Source organism: Pseudophryne corroboree, chromosome 6, assembly GCF_028390025.1.
Source record: "Pseudophryne corroboree isolate aPseCor3 chromosome 6, aPseCor3.hap2, whole genome shotgun sequence".
Classification (NCBI taxonomy): Eukaryota; Metazoa; Chordata; class Amphibia; order Anura; family Myobatrachidae; genus Pseudophryne; species Pseudophryne corroboree.
In genome coordinates, this window is record NC_086449.1 from 179,170,502 (window position 1) to 179,192,864 (window position 22,363).

The window sequence follows — 22,363 nt, forward strand, 5'->3', positions numbered from 1 at the left end:
AAAACACTGGGGAGGCTAACTATTCTAAGTTATTCCTAGTGGGAGTACTTATGCATCGTGAAAAAACTCCTAGAGATTTATTATGATGAGATACTGTAATCGTTAAATAGAAAACATATTGTAACATATTGTCATACACATGAACAAATCAGACAGCCTGAGAGGCATTATACAATATTAAGCAGCGCTAGTAAAGTCCTCATTAGGAGGGGTTAATAAGAAAAGGGAAGGGTTGAGTAACTATCCCCAGGGGATTCTGATAAAGCCAGCAGCTGGGTTACTTGCAGAAGAACAAGTACACTGTGGTTTATATTTTGGTCCTCGGAAGAATCTTGGACCAGTAGTTCTGAAGGATTAAGTCAAGAACTGCTACCACCTAACGCAGCTGTGGAAATTCACATCTAGCGCAAGGTTTCCTCTTCAGCAAGTCCATGGCATAAAGTAGTGAGCAGTACCATCAGCCACCACATATAGCCAGTCAGGGAAGAGCAAGGAGCACATGATTACCAGGTCACAAAGTTTTGTCTTTTGACTTCCATGCAGATCTCCATGCAGATTTCCCACCCCTCAGACTGCACATGCAGCCTTTTCAAAAGCTGGCAATGTGTGTACAGCCTAGGATAAAGTTAATCATGCAGACAATATGAGGATATTTAGATATAGATTAAGAGGGATGCACAGAGAACACTGTACTCTGAGCCCACCTCTGTCAGGGGGAGACCCCTGTCCAAAGCATACTGACATCACCACTCACTCTCTTCTGCAGCAGCAGAAGTAAGAACCTTGGCAGCCAGAATGCAAGCAGGGCTGTGCAGTGCAGGCAGAGACGCATGAGTATCAGGTTTCATGAGTTGCAGATAAAGCTCCAGACCGGAGGAGAGATTAGAGGGGGGAGAGGGCTGTAAGTAACCCAGGGATCCCCTTCCCCATATACAGCAGGCTAGACTGCTGTGTCTGGGTCCTGTACAACCTGTTATCTCATGAGAGAATTTGGGACTAGAGAAAAAAAGACACTCAAAAAGTCCTCCTGAGTCCTCTCCCAGTGTGTAAGTACTACAGAAGCTGTGTATTTTAAGGTTGTTTAAGTTGTTTTTGTTCCACTGCAAGAAAACTTTATAAAATAGTTGTCTCTAGATTATGTGGAGTTATAAACAGTACCCAGGCTTTATTAAACCATTCAAGGCTTAATCCAGCCCTGCCCAGGGACACTGTATTACTCACCCGAGCCTTTTTAGTGCAGTTGTCTTCTAGTTCTTCCTATTAGAAGGAACAACATTTTACATCTTGATAACTGATGCCATCTTGATGTATTTTTCCATGTACCTAAGTAAACATATGTAAGAATATAAAAATCTGAATATTATATCATAAAATTGCATTTGCTCAATTGACCCACATTTTAACAGCTTTGTAAATGATCCTTAATGACACTCCTACTATCTTTTCCCAATTAATTGGATAAATGAATAAATTGCCTCATGTTATGTGTTACAGTTATAGTTGTGTCTCTCATCAGTTAGTTTCTATTACCCATTTATTTATTTTTTATACTTTTGCCAGAACAGTAGATATCTAAAATCCTTTTTTTAACCAGGTCCGTGACATAATGACAGGTAAACTAAAGATTTTCTGCATAATTAAGTGCCCCTTGTCATATCCAAATACATTTTAGAATTCTGATTTGCATAAGTGGCAGAAAAACAATACAGCTGAGTAATTGCATTTAATAAAGTGACTGTCTATCACATCACTAACTGGTCTGACTAGATGACAGATGATATAGCGCAGCAGGACACTGTGGAAGATTCAACCAGCTGAACATAAGAATGTTTTGCATTGCAAAGTACCCAGGGTAATATTAGCTTTGGAAATCTCTTTCATTTATAGAATCTGGGCCATATTTAATCAGTCTTCACCCACAAGGCACCTTATAACCATGTCTATTACATCACAAGCAGATTATATTAAAGGGTAGATAGCACCTGGGATTTGGCTGGATTGTTTCTTCGAATTACTGAAATAATGATTAAAAAAAATGACAGATTCAAAATTTGACAGATGTTTGTAAACTTTGGGAAGATGCTCTCTAGCACCTGAAATATCCGTGATCACACTAGAACATACATACAGAAATCTGCTCTGATTAACTATCGAATACCCCAGTGTAATAAGTCTTTTGCCACACTAATATTTGGCTCCGTAATGCCAAATCTCTTTCCATTGTATTCCAGTGTTCTGACAGCTCAGAGTATACCAGAGACATCAAACAAAGCAAAGTACTAAATGAATACCAGTGCCTGACATGTCCCCAAAAGATATATACTGTACTGCATCTTAAAAATTTATGATTTTTAAAGATTATGTGTACTGTAACTTGGCATATTCCTAAATTGGCTTTATTCCCAGCAGATATTCAGAGGTTCTGACTAGAGATGAGCGGGTTCGGTTTGTCAAAATCCGAACCCCCCGAACTTCACGTGGTTTACACGGGTCCGAGGCAGCTTCGATTCTTCCCGCCTTACACGCAAAACCCAAATGGGGGAAAACATCATCATCCCACTGTCAGATTCTCGCGAGATTCGGATTCCATATAAAGAGCAGCGCGTCGCAACCATTTTCACTCGTGCATTGTCGAGATACTGTAGCGAGAGGACATGGCTACGTTCTCTGTCTGAATAGGCCAATATCAGCTAAATCTCAGCTCAATATCTGTGCTCAGTATCAGTGCTGCATTGTGGTGACCAGTATATATATAGTAGTACAGTACAGTAGTCCATTGCTGTATTTTGCTGCTTCGTGTCAGTTCTATTATCCAGAACAGTGCTCAGTATTTGTGCTCATTATTATCATTGCTGCTTTGTGGTGACCACTGACCAGTATATAGTAGTACAGTACAGTAGTCCATTGCTGTATTTTGCTGCTCAGTGTCAGTTCTATTATCCAGAACAGTGCTCAGTATCTGTGATCATTATTATCATTGCTGCATTGTGGTGACCACTGACCAGTATATAGTAGTACAGTACAGTAGTCCATTGCTGTGTTTTCCTGCTCTGTGTCAGTTCTATTATCCAGAACAGTGCTCAATATCTGTGCTCATTATTATCAGTGCTGCATTGTGGTGACCACTGACCAGTATATAGTAGTACAGTACAGTAGTCCATTGCTGTATTTTGCTGCCCAGTGTCAGTTCTATTATCCTGAACAGTGCTCAGTATCTGTGCTCATTATTATCATTGCTGCACTGTCGTGACCACTGACCAGTATATACAGTAGTACAGTACAGTAGTCCATTGCTGTATTTTGATGCTCTGTGTCAGTTCTATTATCCTGAATAGTGCTCAGTATCTGTGCTCATTATTATCATTGCTGCATTGTGGTGACTACTGACCAGTATATAGTAGTACAGTACAGTAGTCCAGTGCTGTATATTGCTGCCCCGTGTCAGTTCTATTATCCTGAACAGTGCTCAGTATCTGTGCTCATTATTATCATTGATGCATTGTGGTGACCACTGACCAGTATAAAGTAGTACAGCACAGTAGTCCAGTGCTGTATATTGCTGCTCCGTGTTAGTTCTATTATCCTGAACAGTGCTCAGTATCTGTGCTCATTATTATCATTGCTGCATTGTGGTGACCAGTATATAGTAGTACAGTACAGTAGTCCAGTGCTGTATTTTGCTGCCCCGTGTCAGTTCTATTATCCTGAACAGTGCTCAGTATTTGTGATCATTATTATCATTGCTGCACTGTGGTGACCAGTATATAGTAGTACAGTACAGTAGTCCTTTGCTGTTTTTTGCTGCTCCGTGTCAGTTCTATTATCCTGAACAGTGCTCAGTATTTGTGCTCATTATTATCATTGTTGCATTGTGGTGACCACTGACCAGTATATAGTAGTACAGTACAGTAGTCCATTGCTGTATTTTGCTGCTCCGTGTCAGTTCTATTATCCTGAACAGTGCTCAGTATATGTGCTCATTATTATCATTGCTGCATTGTTGTGACCACTGACCAGTATATAGTAGTACAGTACAGTAGTCCAGTGCTGTATTTTGCTGCCCCGTGTCAGTTCCATTATCCTGAACAGTGCTCAGTATCTGTGCTCATTATTATCATTGCTGCATTGTGGTGACCACTGACCAGTATATAGTAGTACAGTACAGTAGTCCAGTGCTGTATTTTGCTGCCCAGTGTCAGTTCTATTATCCTAAACAGTGCTCAATATCTGTGCTCAGTATCAGTGCTGCATTGTGGTGACTAAAAGTCCAGTGTCTTGTGCTGCATCTTGCTGCTGTAGGGTTCTGTGGTAGTGTCCTGTCACTGTGCATAGGTCATCATCATTCCAGTCACAGTGGTATCTGGTATCTATATAGTGGTATCTAATTCCAGACATTACTGCCGTCTAATTCCAGATATATTACTGGCATATAATTCCACACATTAAAAAATGGAGAACAAAAATGTGGAGGGTAAAATAGGGAAAGATCAAGATTAACTTCCACCTAGTGCTGAAGCTGCTGCCACTAGTCATGGCAGAGACGATGAAATGCCATCAACGTCGTCTGCCAAGGCTGATGCCCAATGTCATAGTAGAGCGCATGTAAAATCCAAAAAACAAAAGTTCAGTAAAATGACCCAAAAAGCTAAATTAAAAGCGTCTGAAGAGAAGTGTAAAGTTGCCAATATGTCATTTACGAGACGGAGTGGCAAGGAACGGCTGGGGCACTGGCCTATGTTCATGATGGAAGCATTCATCCTCCTGCTAGAAAAATTAAAAGAGTTAAGCTGGCAAAAGCCCACTAAAGAACTGTGCGTTCTTCTAAATCACAAATCCCCAAGGAGAGTCCAATTGTGTCGGTTGCAATGCCTGACCTTCCCAACACTGGACGGGAAGAGGTGGCTCCTTCCACAATTTGCACGCCCCCTGCAAGTGCTGCAAGGAGCACCCACAGTCCAGTTCCTGATAGTCAAATTGAAGATGTCACTGTTGAAGTACACCAGGATGAGGATATGGGTGTTGCTGGCGCTGAGGAGGAAATTGACAAGGAGGATTCTGATGGAGAGGTGGTTTGTTTAAGTCAGGCACCCGGATAGACACCTGTTGTCCGTGGGATGAATAAGGCCATTGACATGCCTGGTCAAAATACAAAAAAAAAATCACCTCTTCGGTGTGGAATTATTTAAACAGAAATGCAGACAACTGGTGTCAAGCCGTGTATTGCCTTTGTCAAGCTGTAATAAGTAGGGGTAAGGACGTTAACCAACTAGGAACATCTTCCCTTATACGTCACCTGGAGCGCATTCATCAGAAGTCATTGACAAGTTCAAAAACTTTGGGTGACAGCGGAAGCAGTCCACTGACAACTAAATCCCTTCTTCCTCTTGTACCCAAGCTCTTGCAAACCACACCACCAACTCCCTCAGTGTCAATTTCCTCCTTAGACAGGAACGCCAATAGTCCTGCAGGCCATGTCACTGGAAAGTCTGATGAGTCCTCTCCTAACTGGGATTCGTCCGATGGATCCTTGAGTGTAATGCCTACTGCTGCTGGCGCTGCTGTTGTTGCTGCTGGGAGTCGATTGTCATCCCAGAGGGGAAGTCGGAAGACCACTTGTACTACTTCCAGTAAGCAATTGCCTGTCCAACAGTCCTTTGTGAGGAAGATGAAATATCACAGCAGTCATCCTGTTGCAAAGCGGATAACTCAGGCCTTGACAACTATGTAGGTGTTAGACGTGCATCTGGTATCCACCGTTAGTTCACAGGGACTTAGAGAATTGCTTGAGGTAGTGTGTCCCCGGTACCAAATACCATCTAGGTTCCACTTCTCTAGGCAGGCGATACCGAGAATGTACACAGACGTCAGAAAAAGAGTCACCAGTGTCCTAAAAAATGCAGTTGTACACAATGTCCACTTAACCACGGACATGTGGACAAGTGGAGCAGGGCAGACTAAGGTCTATATGACTGTGACAGCCCACTGGGTAGATGTATTGCCTCCCGCAGCAACAACAGCAGCGGCGGCACCAGTAGCCGCATCTCGCAAACGCCAACTCGTTCCTAGGCAGGCTACGCTTTGTATCACCGCTTTCCATAAGAGGCACACAGCTGACAACCTCTTACGGAAACTGAGGAACATCATCGCAGAATGGCTTACCCCAAATGGACTCTCCTGGGGAATTGTGACATCGGACAACGCCACCAATATTGTGCGTGCATTACATGCGTGCGTGCAGAAAAAGGCCATTCAAGCCTATACATCTGCCTATGATATAGGCAAAGAAGGGGGAATGCACCTGACTCAAGCGTAGTGGAGAATGATTTCAACATTGTGCAAGGTTCTTCAACCCTTTGAACTTGCCACACGTGAAGGCAGTTCAGACACTGCCAGCCTGAGTCAGGTCATTCCCCTCATCAGGCTTTTGCAGCAGCAGCTGGAGAGATTGAAGGAGGAGCTAAAATAGAGCGATTCCCCTAGGCATGTGGGACTTGTGGATGGAGCCCTTCATTCGTTTAACCAGGATTCACGGGTGGTCAATCTGTTGAAATCAGAGCACTACATTTTGGCCACCATGCTCGATCCTAGGTTTAAAGCCTACGTTGTATCTCTCTTTCCGACAGACACATCTGCAGATGTTCAAAGACCTGCTGCAGCCAACAGCTCCTCCTTCATTTTCTCCTGCCACTGGAGCTGCCAGGAAAAGGATAACATTTCCAAAACCACCTGCTGGCGGTGATGCAGGGCAGTCAGAAGCGATAGCTGACATCTGGTCCGGACTGAAGGACCTGCCAACGATTACTGACATGTCGTCTACTGTAAGAAAAAAAGGCATTTGTTTCCCCCAGCACCCTGAATGATAACCGTAACCAGATATAAATTCCACATGATAATAGAATTCAGAGATCTTCGTTACACATATTTGCGCAAATGTGTGAATAAGCCCCAAAGCCGCATCAAGGCGTCTCTGTATATTTGGGGTCCCTAGCGCTATATCTAGGAGCAGGGTGTGGCACCCCAAAACACCAGCATAAGCAAGAAAGCCCAGCGTAGCATACCAGTGAAAAAACTATAGTGTTAATAAATTAGTATTTAGGAAGCTGAAGCTATAGAGAAAGTGATACAAAAATGAAATGCAATTCCTCCTAATGCAGGAACGTCTCTGCCTCTCACAACAAACATATATATATATTGGTAGATGCTCAATTAGCTTAGTGATATCATTCAGGTGCTCGAAAGGGAGGGGTATTTCTAAGCAAGAAAAAAAGGCATTTGTTTCCCCCAGCACCTTGAATGATAACCGTAACCAGATATAAATTCCACATGATAATAGAATTCAGAGATCTTCGTTACACATATTTGCGCAAATGTGTGAATAAGCCCCAAAGCCGCATCAAGGCGTCTCTGTATATTTGGGGTCCCTAGCGCTATATCTAGGTGCAGGGTGTGGCACCCCAAAACACCAGCATAAGCCAGAAAGCCAAGCGTAGCATACCAGTGAAAAAACTATAGTGTTAATAAATTAGTTTTTAGGAAGCCGAAGCTATAGAGAAAGTGATACAAAAATGAAATGCAATTAAAATAGAGAAATAGTGTTAAAAAATTAATAAGTGAAAAGTGTTAATAGAATGTAAAGGTATGCCACACTAAGGCCATCCAGCTCAGCCAGTCCAGAGGCACCACACCTCACACCTCCATTACCCCAATCTGGGTCTAAGATTAACCAGCAAGGAGCCACATGATAATGGCTCCTTACTACAATATGTCTAAGCTAAGAGCTACCTACCTTGGAGCAACCCCATAATGCTCCATGTGGCATGTCAGGGCCTGCACCTCCTCCTAATGCAGGAACCTCTCTGCCTCTCACAACAAACATATATATATATTGGTAGATGCTCAATCAGCTTAGTGATATCATTCAGGTGCTCGAAAGGGAGGGGTATTTCTAAGCAAGAAAAAAAGACATTTGTTTCCCCCAGCACCCTGAATGATAACCGTAACCAGATATAAATTCCACATGATAATAGAATTGCTGGTTAATCTTAGACCCAGATTGGGGTAATGGAGGTGTGAGGTGTGGTGCCTCTGGACTGGCTGAGCTGGATGGCCTTAGTGTGGCATACCTTTACATTCTATTGAGGTGTGAGGCCCTTCAATCTCCAGGTTATCATTGCTACTGTGAGAGTGGACCTCAACAATATGGGGTAAATTTACTAAGATGGAAGCTCTATTTAAGATTGGATGTTGCATATAGCAACCAATCAGATTCTACTTCTCATTTATCTACCACCTTCTAAAAGATAATACCTGGCATCTGGTTGGCTGCTATGGGCATCCCATCTTAAATAGAACTCCTATCTTAGTAACTTTACCCATAATGTGTACGAAAATTATGTTCCAAAATAGCTGCCTTAATATTAATTTTGTAACATCTCAGTTTATTGTTCAATATTTTAAAAACCTATCCTAAATGCATAAAGTTACACGGATAGACTACCGGTTTTATAGTTAACCTGTACTTCTACACCAGGGGTGGGGAACCTTTTTTCTACCGAGGGCCATTTGGATATTTATAAAATCCTTCGGGGGCCATACAAAAATTGTCAACTTAAAAAATTACCCTGCCCCCAGCAGGTCTGCCCCATAGAGGTACTGTGTGTGCGCACCGGAGGCGTGCGCGCCAAAAAAATGGGTGTGGCCAGTTTAAATGGGACGTGATACACATATGCCCCCAATAGTGCAGTGCCAGATCCACAATTGCCCCCACAGTGCCAGGTATATAAATGCCCCTCACAGTGCCAGGTATACAAATGCCCCCACAGTGCCAAGTATACAAATGCCCCTCACAGTGCCAGGTGTACAAATGCCCCTCACAGTGCCAGGTATACAGATATCCCCACAGTGCCAGGTATACAGATGCCCCCACAGTGCCAGGTATACAGATGCCCCCACAGTGCCAGGTATACAGATGCCCCTCACAGTGCCAGGTATACAGATGCCCCTCACAGTGCCAGGTATACAAATGCCCCCACAGTGCCAAGTGTACAAATGCCCCTCACAGTGCCAGGTGTACAAATGCCCCTCACAGTGCCAGGTGTAAAGATGTCCCCATAGTGCCAGGTATACAGATGTCCCCACAGTGCCAGGTATACAGATGCCCCCCCCACAGTGCCAGGTATACAGATGCCCCCACAGTGCCAAGTATACAAATGCCCCTCACAGTGCCAGGTGTACAGATGCCCCTCACAGTGCCAGGTATACAGATGTCCCTACAGTGCCAGGTATACAGATGCCCCCACAGTGCCAAGTATACAAATGTCCCTCACAGTGCCAGGTGTACAAATGCCCCTCACAGTGCCAGGTGTACAGATGCCCCTCACAGTGCCAGGTATACAGATGTCCCCACAGTGCCAGGTATACAAATGCCCCCACAGTGCCAGGTATACAGATGTCCCCACAGTGCCAGGTATACAAATGACCCCCACAGTGCCAGGTATACAGATGTCCCCACAGTGCCCCCCCCCTTCCGTGCTACTTACCGCTCCTTTCGGCGGGACACGGAGAGTGCGGCTATGTTGGGCGGCGGCGTGTAGGACTTGAAACCAGCCGCCGGTTCGAGAGCCAATCAGAGCTCGCGGACCGGCAGCCGCGGCTCCTGATTGGCTGCCGGTCCGCGAGCTCTGATTGGCTCACGAACCGGCGCCTGGTTTCAAGTTCTACACGCCGCCGCCACGCTCTCCTCCCTGTCCTGACACTGACAGCTGAGACACGCTGCCGCCGGACTGAGCGGCGGCGTGTCTCATTGGAAGAAGCGGGTGGGCCGGAGCAAACGGCTTCGCGGGCCGGAGGTTCCCCACCCCTGTTCTACACAATCAAAAAATTATATTTTTATATACAATACTAGCTGCTGTCCTACCTCTTCTAAGTATTACTATTGGGGCCTCTTTCTCTTCTCACATACAGGTCTTCACTAGGATAATAAGCTAATGTGCTTGTATCAATTTTCTAATCTACTCAGTTTGGGGATTTAAATCAATCTGAGGTATAAACCTATCAAAATTCTCATGTCCCTTTATCACTAATACCTTTTTTCTAAGAGTATTACAGTAGCTGATGTTAATCTTTCTTTTTTTTTCCTTCTTTTTGTAGTAAAGATTTTTCATGCCCTCTATAAATCTTAATTCCAGCTCAATTTTCTTGGAATTAAAAGAGTCAAGGGGGTTATTATTTTGTATTAACTTAATAAATGGGCTAAAGGCTATCTTTCTTTAACATATACTTGATAATAACTATGCAACTTTACGTAACAACGCATTTGTACCTGTGTCTTGCTTATAATTCTCAATGTGCAGACTAAGGGGGAGATGTGTCAAACCTCGGACAGAGATAAAATGGAGAGATAAAGGGCGGGATGCATCAAGCATCTCATCTCGCCACTGACTGCAAACATAGCAGCATTCAGTAATGCCATATGCTTAGGTAATTGTGGGTAAAATCACAATGCTCTCACAATAAGAGTGGTCCTTTGTGATAAAAGGAGCTCAGGGTTTATGACCCAGGAGTACTTACACACATATGCGAGCCACAAGGGACACTGGGAGGGAACCGATAGGATCAGATTTAGGGAGTATTGCGAAGATAGGACCATACTGTAGGCTTTTAGCAGGCAGCCCCATCTATAGAATCTGTTGGGTCCAAGCTCCAGAAAGTTTTGCTTTCCAGAGCATGGTGCATATGCTAAATGCTGTCAAACCTCCAAAAATAGCTTTTTAGGAGGATTGACCACATTTTTGACATTGATACATTCTGCTCAAAGTACCAACCAATCAGCTCCTAACTTCCATTTACAGGCTGTGCTTGAAAAATAACAAGTAGAAGCTGATTGGTTGGCACTTTATCTCTCTCCACTTTATTTCTCTCCAAGGTTTGCTACCTCTCCCCTTTTATAGAGATCATTTTTAGATGTAAAAACCCAAAAGGGTCATCCCCAAAACTATAATAGATTTTTATATAATTCTGGTGTAGTCAACCAAAAAAACGTTCCTTCTATTTTATGGTAAACATAGTATAAATGCAGATTCATTTTAGGGGGAAAATATTGTAAACCCAAGACTGAGTTTACACATGTAAGGGATAAAGCTATTCTCATAGACTCCTGTAGTCCCAGATATACAGTACCATGAACTGTCATATTGGAATGCAATTATGTTGGAGTTTCACTGTAGCCTTGGCATTCCCTTTGCACGTAGGCACAGAGAAGGGGTGTGGCCATGCCTCCCAGAGGCATGCCATGAGTCACAGAGTGTGGGCTTGCGGCATGCCCCAATCTATGCATGCAGGACAAACAGAGCATCGGGAGGCAGAGCTGCTTGGCGAAGACTTCTCTCAGCAAGATCAGCCCATCTTCCCACTGGCCTTCCTAGCTTTTGTCAGAAGTGCAAGTTGGCCATTCTGGCTCTGCAATTATGGATTAGCACTGATTCCAGGGCTTCAATTAGAGCTGAGACTACATTTTCAATAAATTAATTTAACACAGAAGGTAACTAAAAGCCTTGAAAACGTCAATATGTATTACTGCTACATGAGTGGTACGGCAACTACATGACCAGTCTTAGACAAAAAAAAAAAACAGCCACCATCTGCTTGGCAATGTTAAACTTATGTCCGAACTTCTGTGGTGGCGCATATCTAACTTAGGTCCACTGGGCCAACTGTTGTTTGGTCTTGGGGTTAAAACGGTAGATCCAGGATTCATCACCACTGATGATCTCCCAGAGGCTGAGTGGCCTTAACCCTGGCCAGCAAGTTGCAGCACCAAGTCACCCGAGCCTCCTTCTGCACTCAAGTCAACTGAATCTTTTGTGTATCAAGCGGATTGATCCCAATGGAATGCCTATTTCCTAGGAGGGCCCAGGGCACTTAAGACATGGGAGCCTAGGGAAAGGGGTTTATATTAGATTGCGCATACCTCCCAACATGACCCATTACTGGAGGGACAAAATGCTCTTTACCTGGACTTCCCTCTTAATATATGATTGGTGTCACCTGTGTTAATTGATAAGAAAGATATTACAGCAGAGATGATTGCAATCATAAATAAGGAGGGAAGAGGTAGAAAGCATTTTGTCACTCCAGGAATGGGTCATGTTTTGCGGTATGGATTGTGTATATTAAATTTATATCAATGGTGTATATTACAAAGCTTGAATGTACCGCACATGTTTTCATTTGTAATTGAGGGTGCTGGTTAAATAATAAATATAGCATAGTTCATGTTCTCCTGAGCCAATGAAGGTACAGCCCAAACACAGGTAGCCAGCACACCAATTGAATATCATAAAACTTTTAATAGCATCAAGTCATAAGAAACAATGCCTTAGAATAAGTGCAAAAGTAGAAAAATGCAGTCAGTATTCAGGGTGTAATATAATCACCCATTCCTTAAGTATTCCGGGCATAGGCGTGCGCACGGGGGGGGGGGGGGGGGGCCTGGTGCGCACAGGCACCCCCTAATGTGCGGGCCCCCCCACACGCAGGGCCAAGCTGGTGGTAGTGGAGTATATGTGAGGCCAGGAGCAGCGGCATGGAGCGCTGCGCAGTAGTGAGAGTGACAGGCAACGGCAAGATGGTGGGTGGTATTTTAAAATGCAACGTCGGTCTCCAGCCAATCGGAGCTCTCGTAGTGGCAGCGAATCGGGAGGAGCAGCTCCTGAATGGTGCCGGACCGCGGCTTCTGATTGGCTGGCAGCCAGTGCCGCATTTGAATTTCTGTCCACCAGCTAGCCTGTCACTCTCACTACTGCGCAGTGCTCCCTGCACTGTCTGATTACTGATTACTGACAGCTGCTGCTGCTGGCCTCACTGTCCGCCAGCTCACATGCAGGTGAGAGGCAACCAGTGAACGGAGGGGGGAGAGGGGAGAAACACAGATCAAGGTGCAGGCTGAAAAGATGAATGGGGGCAGCCTGAGAGACAGAGTGAAAGGGTGGTGGGGGCAGGCTGAGAAGCACAGAAGGAAGCGGGGGCATGCTGAGAGGCACAGATGGATGGGTTAGCTCCCTGAGAGGCACGGTGGAGGGGGGGCAGGCTGGGAGGCTCAGAGTGAAGGGGGAGGCTGAGAGACACATAGTGAGGGGGATGGTGAGAGATGCAGATGGGAGATGGTGTAACAGATAGACGCAGGCAGGAGATGATGGTGTGGCTGAGAGATGCGGGGTGATTGATGCTGTGGTCGAGAGACGCGGGGTGGGTGATGCTGTGGCTGAGAGACGCGGGGTCGGTGATGCTGTGGCTGAGAGACGCGCAGTGGGTGATGCTGTGGCTGAGAGACGCGGTGGATGGGGAGATGATGGTGTAGCTGAGAGATGCTATTATTTTACTGTAAAGCTGCTTAGTGATATACTGCAAATGTCACACTTAAGTTTGTACTTTATTCATGGCAAATACCAAAAGAAAACATCCTAATGCGTAAGATGTGTTTGCATTCTGCTGTGTTTTCTACCCCCACCAAGATCTGGCTATTTCAATGTTTTTTTTTAAATGTGGATCTGGCTTTTTCAGTGTACTGTATTTTATGTGGTTCTGGCTATATAAATATCTTTTATGTGGATCTTGACATTTAAAATAGGATTTTGGTTACCTACCGGTAAATCCTTTTCTCGTAGTCCGTAGAGGATGCTGGGGTCCACATTAGTACCATGGGGTATAGACGGGTCCACCAGGAGCCATTGGCACTTTAAGAGTTTGAGAGTGTGGGCTGGCTCCTCCCTCCATGCCCCTCCTACCAGACTCAGTCTAGAAACTGTGCCCGAGGAGACGGACATCTTCGAGAGAAGGATTTAACACAGATAGTGGCGAGATTCATACCAGCTCACACATACAAGGCACATCAAGCTAACTTTCTTGAAACTCTCAGCAACTGCTGAAACATTACTTACCAAGTAACAATGCAGTAAATAACTAAACAAAGATGTACTGAACCAGATAACGATTGCAGGAAAACGAAGCGCTGGGCGGGCGCCCAGCATCCTCTACGGACTACGAGAAAAGGAATTACCAGTATGTAACTAAAATCCTATTTTCTCTTACATTCTAGAGGATGCTGGGGTCCACATTAGTACCATGGGGATGTACCAAAGCTCCCAGAATGGAAGGGAGAGTGCTGAGACTCCTGCAGAACTGATTGACTGAACTTCAGATCATCAGAGGCCATAGTATAGAACTTGTAAAACTTTTCAAAGGTGTTCGACCCAGACCAAGTTGCAGCTTGGCAAAGTTGCAATGCCGGGACACCCCGGGCCTTAACAGATTTTGGACACAGCAATCCTGCCATAGAATAAGCGTGCTGGATAGTGAACCTAATCCAGCGAGAGGTCGTCTGCTTAGAAGCAGGACACCCAATTTTCTTGGGAACATATAGGACACACAGAGAGTCCGACTTTCTATGATGAGAAGTTCTCTTCAAATATATCTTCAGAGCCCTTACAGCATCCAAGGACTTTGATGTAATTGAGGAGTCAGTAGCCACTGGCATCACAATAGGGTGGTTGATATGAAATGCCGACACAACCTACAGAAGAAACTGCTGACGTGTCCGGAGCTCAGGTCTATCTTCGTAGAAGATCAAGTGAGGGTTTTTACAGGATAAAGCCTCCCATTCGGACACACGCCTAGCCGAAGCTAACGCCAACTACGTGACAGCCTTCCATGTAAGAAATTTGACCTCAACCTCCTGTAGAGGCTCAAACCAATCCGACTGGAGGAACTGCAACACCACGTTAAGGTCCCAAGGCGCTGTAGGCGGTACAAAGGGAGGTTGGATATGCAGAACTTCCTTCAAAAAAGTCTGAACCTCAGAGAGGGCAGCCAATTGTTTCTGGAAGAAAATGGATAAGGCCAAAATCTGGACCTTCACAGATCCCAACCTCAGGCCCATATCCACACTTGCTTGCAGGAAGAGGAGAAAACGTCCGAGTTGAAACTCCACCGTAGGAAACTTCTTGGATTCACACCAAGAGACATATTTCTTCAAAATACATAAACATTACCCCTTTCCTAGCCTGCATCAGGGTAGGAATGACCTTCTTCAGTATGCCCTTCCGAGCAAGTGTCAGGCGCTCAACTTCCATGCCGTCAAACGTAGCCGCGGTAAGTCTTGATAGGCGAATGGCCCCTGCTGCAGCAGGTCCTCCTGAAGAGGAAGAGGCCTCAGCTCTTCCTGCAAGAGATTCAGAAGGTCCATGTACCAAGCCCGCCTTGGCCAGTCTGGAGCAATGAGGATCGCTTGAACTCTTGTTCTCCTTACGTGCTTTGGAACTCTTGGAATGAGTGGAAGTGGTGGAAACACGTACACCAACTGGAACACCCATGGAGACACTACCACCGCTTGTGGGTCCCTCGACCTGGAACAATAGCGTCAAAGGTTTTTGTTGAGACGAGAGGCCATCATGTCTATTTGGGGTAACCCCCAAAGGTCTGTTATTTCCTTGAACACCTCTGGATGGAGACCCCACTCCCCTGGATGGAGATCGTGTCTGCTGAGGAAGTCTGCTTCCCAGTTGTCCACTCCCGGAATGAAGATTGCTGAGAGCACCAACACATGTCTTTCTGCCCAGAGGATGATTCTTGTCACCTCCGACATTGCAGCTCTTCTCTTCGTTCCGCCTTGTCGGTTTATGTAGGCTACTTTTGTTACATTGTCCAACTGCAATTGAATGGCCCGATTTCTTAGAAGATGGGCCGCCTGAAGATGACCATTGTAGACGGCTCTTAGTTCCAGGATGTTGATGGGCAGGCCTGCTTCCAGACTTGACCACCTTCCTTGGAAAGTTACTCCTTGAGTGACTGCTCCCCAGCCCCAAAGGCTCGCATCCGTGATTAGAAGGACCCATTCCTGAATCCCGAACCTGCGGCCCTCCAGAAGGTGAGGTAATTGTAGCCACCAGAGGAGCGAAATCCTGGCCTTCGGCGACAGACGTATTCTCTGGTGCATGTGTAGATGAGATCCTGACCACTTGTCCAGGAGATCCAGTTGGAAGGTCCGAGCGAGGAACCTCCCGCACTGGAGAACCTCGCAAAAAGCCACCATATTTCCCAACAGGCAAATGCATTGATAAACCGACACCCGGGCTGGCTTCAGGACATCCCGAACCATTGTTTGTATCACCAACGCCTGTGGAAGAAACACCCTGTGCACTTCTGTGTCTAGGTTCATTCCCAGAAAGGACAACCTCTGGGTTGGTTCCAAATGTGACTTTGGAAGTTTCAGAATCCAACTGTGGATCTTGAGGAGGGGAGTTGTGAGAACAATGTACTGCAGCAGCTTCTCCTTGGACGATGCCTTATCAGCAGATCGTGCAGATATGGAATTATGTTAAACCCTTGTTTGCGGAGGAGAACCATCATCTCTGCCAACACCTTGGTAAACACCATCGGTGCTGTGGAGAGACCGAATGGCAGGGCCTGGAACTGGAAATGACAGTCCAGTAATTCGAAACGGAGATATCTAATGCGGTAGCCAGATCGGAATGTGTAGGTATGCATCCTTGATATCCAGGGATACCAGGAGTTCCCCCTCTTCCAGACCTGAAATCACCGCCCTGAGAGACTCCATCTTGAACTCGAACTCCTTTAGAAAGGGGTTCAATGATTTTAGGTTCAGAATGGGCCTGACCGAACCATCCGGTTTCGGTATCACGAAAAGGTTCGAATAGTAACCTGTGGTTTGCGAATGAGGAGGAACTGGCACAATGACCTGTGCCTCCACCAACTTTTGGACAGCTTCTTGTAGGACAGTGCTGTCTGCCAGCAGAGCTGGTAAGCCTGATTTGAAAAAACGATGAGGAGGGAGACTTTGAAATTCCAGCCTGTATCCCTGGGATACAATATCTATCACCCAGGGATCCAGGCCGGATGATACCCAGACGTGACTGAATTGTCTGAGTCCCATTGGCCCCACTCCAGGCAGCGCGGTCCACCGTCATGCGGAGGTTTTTGGCGTACCTGAAGCAGGCTTTTGTTCCTGGGACTTAACGCAACATCCCCTAAAGAAGGTATTGGACGGTCTGGCCTTTCTAGGCTTGTTAGGCCGAAACGACTGTGTTGCTGATGAAGAGAAGGATTTCCTCGGAGCAGGTGCAGCTGAGGGAAGAAACGGAAACTTACCCTCTGTAGCCGTGGATATCCACGCATCTGAAGCTTCCCCAAAGAGAGCCTGACCTGTGTAGGGTAGGGACTCCACACTCTTTCTGGATTCCGCGTCGGCCGACAACTGGCGCAGCCACAGTCCCCGACGAGCTGAAACAGACAGGGAAGAGATTCCCGCAGCCATGGAACCCAGGTCTTTCATGGATTCTACCATAAAACCTGCTGAATCGTGAATGTTGCGTAAATATAATTCAACATCACCCTAATCCATCGTATCCAAATCCTCAAGTAACGTAGCCGACCACTTTACTATAGCCTTTGCAATCCATGCACTAGCAATAGTGGGACGTAATATGGCCCTGAAGCAGTGTACATTAATTTAATTTTTCGATCAGCCGGCTCCTTTAAGGCGGTAGATCCTGGAACAGGTAAAACCACCTTCTTTGAGAGTCTGGACACAGATGCGTCAACAATCGTCGGGTTTTCCCTAGTGATGAGCGGGTTCGGTTCCTCGGAATCCGAACCCCCCCGAACTTCAGCCTTTTTACACGGATCCGAGGCAGACTCGGATCTTCCCGCCTTGCTCGGCTAACCCGAGCGCGCCCGAACGTCATCATCCCGCTGTCGGATTCTCGCGAGGCTCGTATTCTATCGCGAGACTCGGATTCTATATAAGGAGCCGCGCGTCGCCGCCATTTTCACACGTGCATTGAGATTCATAGGGAGAGGACGTGGCTGGCGTCCTCTCCATTTAGATTAGAAGAGAGAGAGTGAGAGTGAGACACTTGATTTACTGGAGCTTAGGAGTACTCAGAGAGTGCAGAGTTTACTAGTGACTGACCAGTGACCACCAGTGCAGTTTTATTATATTATTATTTAATATAATCCGTTCTCTGCCTAAAAAAAAACGATACACAGTGACACAGTAACAGTATACCATATCTGTGCTCAGCCTCAGTGTGCTGCATCATCTATGTATATCTGACTGTGCTGAGTGCTCAGTGCTCACACAGCTTAATTGTGGGGGAGACTGGGGAGCAGTAGCAGGAGTACATATTATTTAACAGTGCACACTTTTGCTGCCAGAGTGCCACTGCCAGTGTGACTGACCAGTGACCACTGTCTGACCACCAGTATATTGTGATTGTCTGCCTGAAAAAGTTAAACACTCGTCGTGTGGTGTTTTTATTCTATTAACGCATTCTGCTGACAGTGTCCAGCAGGTCCGTCATTAATTATATAATATATACCTGTCCGGCTGCAGTAGTGATATATATATATATATATTTTTTATATCATTATCATCCAGTCTATATTAGCAGCAGACGCAGTACGGTAGTCCACGGCTGTAGCTACCTCTGTGTCGGCAGTCGCTCGTCCATCCATAATTGTATACCACCTACCTGTGGTGTTTTTTTTTTTTTTTTCTATCTTCTTGATACTAGTAGCTTACTTTAGGAGTCTGCAGTGCTGACAGTGTCCAGCAGGTCCGTCATTATAATATATACCTGTCCGGCTGCAGTAGTGATATATATATATTTTTTATATCATTATCATCCAGTCTATATTAGCAGCAGACGCAGTACGGTAGTCCACGGCTGTAGCTACCTCTGTGTCGGCAGTCGCTCGTCCATCCATAATTGTATACCACCTACCTGTGGTGTTTTTTTTTTCTATCTTCTTGATACTACTAGTAGCTTACTTTAGGAGTCTGCAGTGCTGCTGACAGTGTCCAGCAGGTCCGTCATTATATAATATATACCTGTCCGGCTGCAGTAGTGATATATATATATTTTTTATATCATTATCATCCAGTCTATATTAGCAGCAGACGCAGTACGGTAGTCCACGGCTGTAGCTACCTCTGTGTCGGCAGTCGCTCGTCCATCCATAATTGTATACCACCTACCTGTGGTGTTTTTTTTTCTATCTTCTTGATACTACTAGTAGCTTACTTTAGGAGTCTGCAGTGCTGCTGACAGTGTCCAGCAGGTCCGTCATTATATAATATATACCTGTCCGGCTGCAGTAGTGATATATATATATTTTTTATATCATTATCATCCAGTCTATATTAGCAGCAGACGCAGTACGGTAGTCCACGGCTGTAGCTACCTCTGTGTCGGCAGTCGCTCGTCCATCCATAATTGTATACCACCTACATGTGGTGTTTTTTTTTTTTTCTATCTTCTTGATACTAGTAGCTTACTTTAGGAGTCTGCAGTGCTGACAGTGTCCAGCAGGTCCGTCATTATATAATATATACCTGTCCGGCTGCAGTAATGATATATATATATTTTTTATATCATTATCATCCAGTCTATATTAGCAGCAGACGCAGTACGGTAGTCCACGGCTGTAGCTACCTCTGTGTCGGCAGTCGCTCGTCCATCCATAATTGTATACCACCTACCTGGTGTGTTGTTTTTTTTCTTCTATCTTCTTGATACTAGTAGCTTACTTTAGGAGTCTGCAGTGCTGACAGTGTCCAGCAGGTCCGTCATTATATAATATATACCTGTCCGGCTGCAGTAGTGATATATATATATTTTTTATATCATTATCATCCAGTCTATATTAGCAGCAGACGCAGTACGGTAGTCCACGGCTGTAGCTACCTCTGTGTCGGCAGTCGCTCGTCCATCCATAATTGTATACCACCTACCTGTGGTGTTTTTTTTTTCTATCTTCTTGATACTACTAGTAGCTTACTTTAGGAGTTTGCAGTGCTGCTGACAGTGTCCAGCAGGTCCGTCATTATATAATATATACCTGTCCGGCTGCAGTAGTGATATATATATATTTTTTATATCATTATCATCCAGTCTATATTAGCAGCAGACGCAGTACGGTAGTCCACGGCTGTAGCTACCTCTGTGTCGGCAGTCGCTCGTCCATCCATAATTGTATACCACCTACCTGTGGTGTTTTTTTTTTTCTATCTTCTTGATACTAGTAGCTTACTTTAGGAGTCTGCAGTGCTGACAGTGTCCAGCAGGTCCGTCATTATATAATATATACCTGTCCGGCTGCAGTAATGATATATATATATTTTTTATATCATTATCATCCAGTCTATATTAGCAGCAGACGCAGTACGGTAGTCCATGGCCGTAGCTACCTATGTGTCGGCAGTCGCTCGTCCATCCATAATTGTATACCACCTACCTGTGGTGTTTTTTTTTTTCTATCTTCTTGATACTAGTAGCTTACTTTAGGAGTCTGCAGTGCTGACAGTGTCCAGCAGGTCCGTCATTATATAATATATACCTGTCCGGCTGCAGTAGTGATATATATATATTTTTTATATCATTATCATCCAGTCTATATTAGCAGCAGACGCAGTACGGTAGTCCACGGCTGTAGCTACCTCTGTGTCGGCAGTCGCTCGTCCATCCATAAGTATACTAGTATCCATCCATCTCCATTGTTTACCTGAGGTGTCTTTTAGTTGTGCCTATTAAAATATGGAGAACAAAAATGTTGAGGTTCCAAAAATAGGGAAAGATCAAGATCGACTTCCACCTCGTGCTGAAGCTGCTGCCACTAGTCATGGCCGAGACGATGAAATGCCAGCAACGTCGTCTGCCAAGGCCGATGCCCAATGTCATAGTACAGAGCATGTAAAATCCAAAACACCAAATATCAGTAAAAAAAGGACTCAAAAATCTAAAATAAAATTGTCGGAGGAGAAGCGTAAACTTGTCAATATGCCATTTACCACACGGAGTGGCAAGGAACGGCTGAGGCCCTGGCCTATGTTCATGGCTAGTGGTTCAGCTTCACATGAGGATGGAAGCACTCAGCCTCTCGCTAGAAAAATGAAAAGACTCAAGCTGGCAAAATCACAGCAAAGAACTGTGCGTTCTTCGAAATCACAAATCCACAAGGAGAGTCCAATTGTGTCGTTTGCGATGCCTGACCTTCCCAACACTGGACGTGAAGAGCATGCGCCTTCCACCATTTGCACGCCCCCTGCAAGTGCTGGAAGGAGCACCCGCAGTCCAGTTCCTGATAGTCAGATTGAAGATGTCAGTGTTGAAGTACACCAGGATGAGGAGGATATGGGTGTTGCTGGCGCTGGGGAGGAAATTGACCAGGAGGATTCTGATGGTGAGGTGGTTTGTTTAAGTCAGGCACCCGGGGAGACACCTGTTGTCCGTGGGAGGAATAGGGCCATTGACATGCCTGGTGAAAATACCAAAAAAATCAGCTCTTCGGTGTGGAAGTATTTCAACAGAAATGCGGACAACATTTGTCAAGCCGTGTGTTGCCTTTGTCAAGCTGTAATAAGTAGGGGTAAGGACGTTAACCACCTCGGAACATCCTCCCTTATACGTCACCTGCAGCGCATTCATCATAAGTCAGTGACAAGTTCAAAAACTTTGGGCGACAGCGGAAGCAGTCCACTGACCAGTAAATCCCTTCCTCTTGTAACCAAGCTCACGCAAACCACCCCACCAACTCCCTCAGTGTCAATTTCCTCCTTCCCCAGGAATGCCAATAGTCCTGCAGGCCATGTCACTGGCAATTCTGACGAGTCCTCTCCTGCCTGGGATTCCTCCGATGCATCCTTGCGTGTAACGCCTACTGCTGCTGGCGCTGCTGTTGTTGCTGCTGGGAGTCGATGGTCATCCCAGAGGGGAAGTCGTACTCGTAAGACCACTTTTACTACTTCCACCAAGCAATTGACTGTCCAACAGTCCTTTGCGAGGAAGATGAAATATCACAGCAGTCATCCTGCTGCAAAGCGGATAACTGAGGCCTTGGCATCCTGGGCGGTGAGAAACGTGGTTCCGGTATCCATCATTACTGCAGAGCCAACTAGAGACTTGTTGGAGGTACTGTGTCCCCGGTACCAAATACCATCTAGGTTCCATTTCTCTAGGCAGGCGATACCGAAAATGTACACAGACCTCAGAAAAAGACTCACCAGTGTCCTAAAAAATGCAGTTGTACCCAATGTCCACTTAACCACGGACATGTGGACAAGTGGAGCAGGGCAGGCTCAGGACTATATGACTGTGACAGCCCACTGGGTAGATGTATGGACTCCCGCCGCAAGAACAGCAGCGGCGGCACCAGTACTAGCATCTCGCAAACGCCAACTCTTTCCTAGGCAGGCTACGCTTTGTATCACCGCTTTCCAGAATACGCACACAGCTAAAAACCTCTTACGGCAACTGAGGAAGATCATCGCAGAATGGCTTACCCCAAT